Below are 7,128 nucleotides of genomic sequence, written 5' to 3' on the forward strand. Positions count from 1 at the left end.
TTTTTTTTAGGGGCTCCCTCATATGCCAATAGTTCCTCTTTTCAACTCCGTGCACAACATAGCAAAATTTCTTCCGTAAGTGTTCCTTTCATTTTCCGTCGATACATCCTTCTTGTCGCATTCCCATATCTTTCCATCCACTATTGGTCCTTTCGTACATCTAGTTTGCTTACTTACTTGTAATTTTTCTTAACCGTGCACTCGTTGCAACGGCATATCCGTACTTTTGAGCATTTCACCACTCTTGTTCTTAGCACAGAATCCTTACGATTGGTACCTTCTCCTTTCTTGTTATTTGTAGCACCGACTTGAAGTCCACAAAATATTCCCTCTAGTGTACAAATCTGTCCTATTCTTAATTCACCTTTTAAGAGAGTTCCTCCACACCCAAGGCAACCGAGTTAATGTAACCGCCCATTTATTTCCTTATATACCTTTCAAAAACCGGAATCTTCCAACATTACCACAACACCTAATCGTCCTTTTCTCTTACTTCACGTTCCTTGTCACGGTCGCTATTCTGTTAGCTCCACTTATTTAAATCGGTTTTCAATCCTCACACACTTTTCCTTCGTTTCATATTACTACACTTTATTTTTTTTACGCACCCATGCTTGCAACTTCATCCCAAATAATCTCGTGTCTTTCCAGATTATTCCTTTTCCGGAGGTCTTGCCCTACCACGTTTCCTTATCTCTCACTTCTTTCGGATATTTGATCTCTTTATTTCCCACCTACTCACTCATTTTCTCTTTCTAATATCATAGCATTAAGACTTTTCTACTCTTAACCTATAGCGAAGATGGAGGCTTATCTTATAGTACTGTACCATTTGTTTTCTTACCACCGTTCGTGTTTGATTGCCTTACTCGGTTGAGGCCTTCTTTATCGTAGCATAGGTTGTTGGGGCACACGTGTCCACTGATACCTTCACAAATGAGCTATCATACGCATTCATATACATATATTCATATAATTATTATCAACTATCCCACAAAATACTTCCAAACTTTATTCAAGCCTATCCTAATTCCAAAGCTATAACGTGCTTTCTGTCCCTTCTTTAGTACGGCTCTGCCGTGTGCTACGTAGCCTTTTATGGTCTCCAACCATCTCGTATATTCTAATTTCACTTAGGCTATCCCAACTTCTCATCTGTCCCCTTAAATTCCAACTTTGCAAGATTCCCCAGCTACTTCCCAGGGGGTCACCCATCCTCCCACCTGAGCACGCTTAACCTAGAAACTTCGACGTAACTGCACCCTAATACTGGTATAATCACGTCCATCTCCACACATGACCTTTATCACGTAATTCGGGACTAGTCGAGACCTTACGGATTCCGGGACACCCTCGTAACACATCTTTTCTTCAACAATTTACCATTTTACCCTTTTCGGCCCTTAGTGTCCACCTTTCACTTCCGTACGTAACTACCTCTCATCCTAGGTTCCCAGATTCCTGATGGTAACAGATACACCTTCATTACCACTACTGCATAAATACCCAGATATCAGTCCGTTCAAATTCCTACTCACTGCTTTCACCTAATATCCTGTATGTTACATCCCGCATTTTTGTACGTTGGGATATTCCGAGCTAGTCGGGAAAAGTTGAGGACAAGACAATTTTGGAAGGTGAGGTTGAGATTTGTAATCTTCGAATTCGTTTTAATGCACACGGCGCATAGAAGTATTGGCATGGACTATTAAGGACAAACTTGGAATTTGGAAAATTATTATTATTATTATGTATGAATTCTTGGAGAGGTCAAGAGGTTGTGGGGCCCACCCATGATTTGGCCCAATTACCTTATGCCATAAAGTGGTACATGTGCTCATTCTATATTGCAAGAAGATATATACATAAAGGGACAAAGGATGACCAAGTCAAGAAAATTATTCATTCTTTATAGTGTTGAATTGAATGTGATTGGAATGTCGTCGAATTATGCGGAGGACGAGCTACTAATGTTATAATGCACTTTGAATTGGTTGTTGATGTTGCTATTATGTTTGTAGATACCTTGTTGGTAATGATTTGGGCCGAGCCATATTCTCGGGACGGTGTATTTACAAGGGAGAGTCTGCCGAAATTTTTAAAATAAGTGAACTTATTTGGAAGATTAAGACAAGTGTTGGTTAAGAGTGAATCCTTATGGCTTTATGGTTGATATTTGGTAAATGTGACCGTGAGTGCGACTTTTGGCAAACTTGGAGCGGGTATTTGGAGAAGCTTAAGGAGCGAAAAAGGTATGTAAGGCTTACCCTTTCTTTCTTTGGCATGTCCTAGATGTAATAAGCTTGAATACGTGCTTCGGGGACCACTCCAATTCTAGAAGTCCGAGGTTGAATTTAGTTACTATTCATTCAATAGAATTGAACTAACTAATTTATGTTTTATTGTAAAGACATGTTCAAGCGTTCATAACTTTTGAAAATGAAAGCAGTATGCCTTGAGACCTTCGAGTATAATCCAATGAAACATAACGAGCACGTTTTTATGTTCGTTACCCGACTTGACCTGAGGTGGGCCCACAATCCCCGAGACCTATGTGTATTGTTCTATTTGCCTTATCTCCGTACGATAATGTCACGACCCAACCCCGTAGGCCGTGACTAGTGCCCGAGTTGGGCACCCAAACGCAGTCATCGAACCGAATCGCACACAGCTGGCTTATGCCGATATGAATATCAAACGCTACTTCAAACGCATCTCAAACTCAAACACATATATATACATATATCGAAAGCCGACAAGGGCCGTCCCGATGGCCCTGCCCAAAACATATAATATACAAACCCTACCCGTACCCCGGATAGGCACATAACCCACATATACGTCTACGGGCCTCTAAACAAACCAACGAATCATATGACGGGACAGGCTCCCGCCCCCCGCCCGAACACACACACATATATGCAACGAACGAGTATATACCAAGATATAGGCTCCGGATAAAGGAGCACTCCAACACACGGGATAGGTCCCCAGCCGGTAGGTCGCCAAAGCGGTCGTCCGTACTGCCGAGGCATGAAACGCAGCCCCGAAGAAAGGGGGTCGATTTAAATATGTACCGAGTATGCAAGCGAGAAAGTACAATAAGTAAATACGAGTCACACTCGAATTGTGAGTACCGAAAGTAAGTACATTTCCCAAAATGCCAAACGTTTATTTTCAAAATAGAAAGCATGCAAAAGGGCACGGTAAAATATGGTCGCCCGCTTTGTCGATGGCGCCATAACACGGCATAACACCGTAAGGTTTCAAATCTCCATACAACCCGAACGCAACACATCATCACAACGCATCATAAGCCATATCACAGCATAACTCCATAAACGGAACCCGACCCTATGGCGAGGTCTCGGGAACCGTAACACAGCATAACACCGGAATATATCATAGTGCGCACGACAACAAAATCGGCCCGGGAACCGGTGAAAGATGTACCAACAACACGCACGAGCAGAGTCGTGAGTAACCATATGCATAAAATCATTATCATAAGTTCAAAAAGTAAGTAAAATGACCATACTTGGGAATCGGGAAAATCGTCATACCAGACTCTTTCAAACGTCATCAGAAATGTACAAAGGAAGGTCGCGGGACCCACGGACGAGTGTCAACCCGAGCCGGGCCCGCCTATGGAAAACATACTCATCACACGTCATACAACCTCCCACGGCCCGATATCGAGGCAATCCGAGCCCTTAGTCGAAAGTTATGAGCGTTCGTAGTTTCAACATCGTTTAAGAATAAAATTCTTTTGAAAACCAAGTTTTTGTGCAACTTTAAAAATCAATTTTTCCAACAACATCAAAACCAATATTTTCTCACATCAACATACGAGTACCAAAAGACAAACGCGAATCATAGCCATGCTCGAATTGTGAGAATGGAATTTCCTCGAGGCTAGTATCGTAGCCTATATTCAACTAAGACATGCAAAAAGAAAAAAGAGTTAAGCTTTACATACCTCGCTCGCACCCAACGCTAATCCAAATCAAACTTATATCTCGAATTCTCCAAGATCTACATAACATCAATAAATACCAACGTCAACCAAGCATTTAGAAGTTCATTTCCAAACTAACACATAATTCTGTAGAAATTTGGGCAGCACTTCCCCTGAAAATAGACCAACCCCGAGAATTCAACTCGGCCAAATTCAACAACACAACAACACCAACAATCAATCCAACAATATCCATAATCAATTCAAACACATTCGAACATTAATAATCCTTCTCCACACATTCCAACAATATTCCAATTATGCTTACTACAACTACATACTTACAAACCAACATGTAATCAAACTAACGCATATTCAATTATCAATCCAAAACCATTCAAACAACATTCAAGAACTCTTTAAATAATTCATGCAATATTTCCAACAACCCAACAAATACTCCATTCCACCCGAAATGGTTCCAAACCCGAGAACCTCAACTCTAACACATTTCTCGGTTTCAAATCATGATTTGCTCCAACAATTCATACTCTAACCATGTCATTTCCATAAACATAAAAATTACACTAAATGCACCAAACCTTCCAAATCAGCCCATAACACTTACAATACCAATTTGAATCATTAAACTCTTATTTCCAACATAGAATCCACATAACAACAACAACAAAATTCCAAGAAAACTAATTCATTTCTTAACACACATAAAGGCCATATTCGGCCAACACACCCATATATATATATAAGCTTCATGATCTTCATTCATTTCAACACTCCACAATAACCAAACATGCTACATAAACTTAATTCATCACTTTTAACATACTACACACATGCACGGCCAACTTCCATGTACACGGCCTCAACTTCAAATACAAAGTCTCCATGAATTTCATCCATAACAACATACAACAACACACATAAACCTTCCATAACTCATAAAACAAGATTAGAACTTACCTTTCTTCACAACTCCTCAACTTGTCCAAAGTTGGTCAAGGATGAAAACGAACAATCCAACGCTTGAAACAACAACTCCACGTTACCAAGCACCCTTGAATTAGTAGATTTGCTTGAAGGAATAATTTTTTTGGTGGCTAAATCTTGGACTCACTTTTTTTTTTCTTGGCCGAATGGGTGGTTCTTTTGCTCTCTAAGGTTCTTGATTTTTCTAAGGAATGAAAGTGAAGAGAAAAGATGACCTTGTCATCTTTTATTACACTTAATGGCCAACCATGTGGCCATGGCCCACTCACAAGGTGGCCGGCCACATGGCCTTGCTTTACTCCCTCTTTTCCTTTCAATAATTAGCAACTTCTCATAATTCCATCTTTGGTCCCAAAGTTCTTTGATGTTTCCATACCAATAACGTCATACACACTTAGGTCACACGACAAAATCGAAGGTCACACGTCTCGACTTCGTATCCCGGAATGGTCTTAACCCTAACTTATCATAGTTAACCCGAATCGTCCCGACGTTCCAAATACGGGATATAACAGATAACTAAGGAAACCTTTGACTTTCGTTCTGAACTTAATATAAGTATCTGGTAACTCGGATATGGGCATTTTGGTTTGACTATCCGGATATAAATGTCACGACCCAACCCCGTAGGCCGTGACTAGTGCCCGAGTTGGGCACTCAAACACGCTCATCGAACCCGAATCACACACGAATACTGCTTATGCCGATACAAATATCAAATGCTACTTCAAACACATCTCAAACTCAAACACATATATATACATATATCGAAGGCCGATAAGGCTGTCCGATGGCTCACCGGCCCAAAACATATAATATACAAACACACGCATGGTAGGCACACAACCCACATATACATCACTGCCTCTAAACAAACCAACGGAATCATATGACGGGACAGGCCCCGCCGTACCCCCCGAACACACACACATATATGCAACGAACGAGTATATACCAAGATAAAGGCTCCGGATGAAAGGAGCACTCCAACACAAAGCAGATAGGTCTCCTAAAGCTGGCGGGTCGCCAACCGGTCGTCCGTACCGCGGGCATGAAACGCGACCCCCGAAGAAAGGGGGTCAGTACGAAATATGTACTGAGTATGCAAAGCAGGAAATACAGTAAATAAATCGGAGTCACACTCGAAACAGGAGTACCGAAAGTAAGTACATTTCCAAAATGCCAAATGCATACCGGGCCAGAGAATCAAATTCCAAGTTATATTCACGAACACTCCGACCCCTCTGTCGTATCTGCAAAAATCGATCAACTCTCGCCCTTTGCAACTCCGGGGGCAAGAAGTGGCGGAGGAAAGCGGCTGTGAACTCATCCCACATAGCTGGGGGAGCGCCTTCACCCCTGGACAGCTCCCAGGACTCATACCGGCCCTGGCCGCAACATCTCGTAGTCCGTGCGAGGCTAACTCAACGGACTCGGTCTCTCGAAGCCCCGACCGGTCCCAATGCACGTCTCATCCCCCGAATGAAGTCACGGGGTCCTCTCCAAGCGAGACCCGAAAACTCAGGGGGCCACACGTCAAGAAGTCGCGAACCCTCGTGCTATCACGCCGTCGTCATCATCATTGCCCTCTCGCCGCGTCCCCCGAACTCGACCCGCCACCGGCCGTCGTCAATAACCGTACGGCCTCCCTCGCCGTCCTATCCTCCGTGCCGGCCGGGGAGCCGGGCGGCCGGGCCGCCGAGGACCTACTCCCGACCTCCCTAGGTGGTGGAGTGGTCGAACCCTCTCGAATGTAAAACAACACGGCCTAGTCCGCGCACGAGCCCGTGTAACCCTCGCGCCCGACTAGCCTCGTCTCGCTTCGCCTTGCCCTTCGGGCGCCGTCGTCTTCTTCGGAGGCATCTCTCGAAAATCATAACAACCGATCGAAAAGAGTCATCCTAATAGCACGCTCTATCGCACGATCTAAGATTCAAGGAAAAGTAACACCCTAAATGTCTCGTAGCCTCCCGTTTATAGATGTGGTGCACAACACACCGATAAACAAGACTCTACGAGACACGGCTCGTAGACATTCCGAGGACAAACCGCTCTGATACCACTTTTGTCACGACCCAACCCCGTAGGCCGTGACTAGTGCCCGAGTTGGGCACTCAAACACGCTCATCGAACCCGAATCACACACAGCTGGCTTATGCCGA

Source organism: Lycium ferocissimum, chromosome 1 (assembly GCF_029784015.1).
Source record: "Lycium ferocissimum isolate CSIRO_LF1 chromosome 1, AGI_CSIRO_Lferr_CH_V1, whole genome shotgun sequence".
Taxonomy (NCBI): Eukaryota; Viridiplantae; Streptophyta; class Magnoliopsida; order Solanales; family Solanaceae; genus Lycium; species Lycium ferocissimum.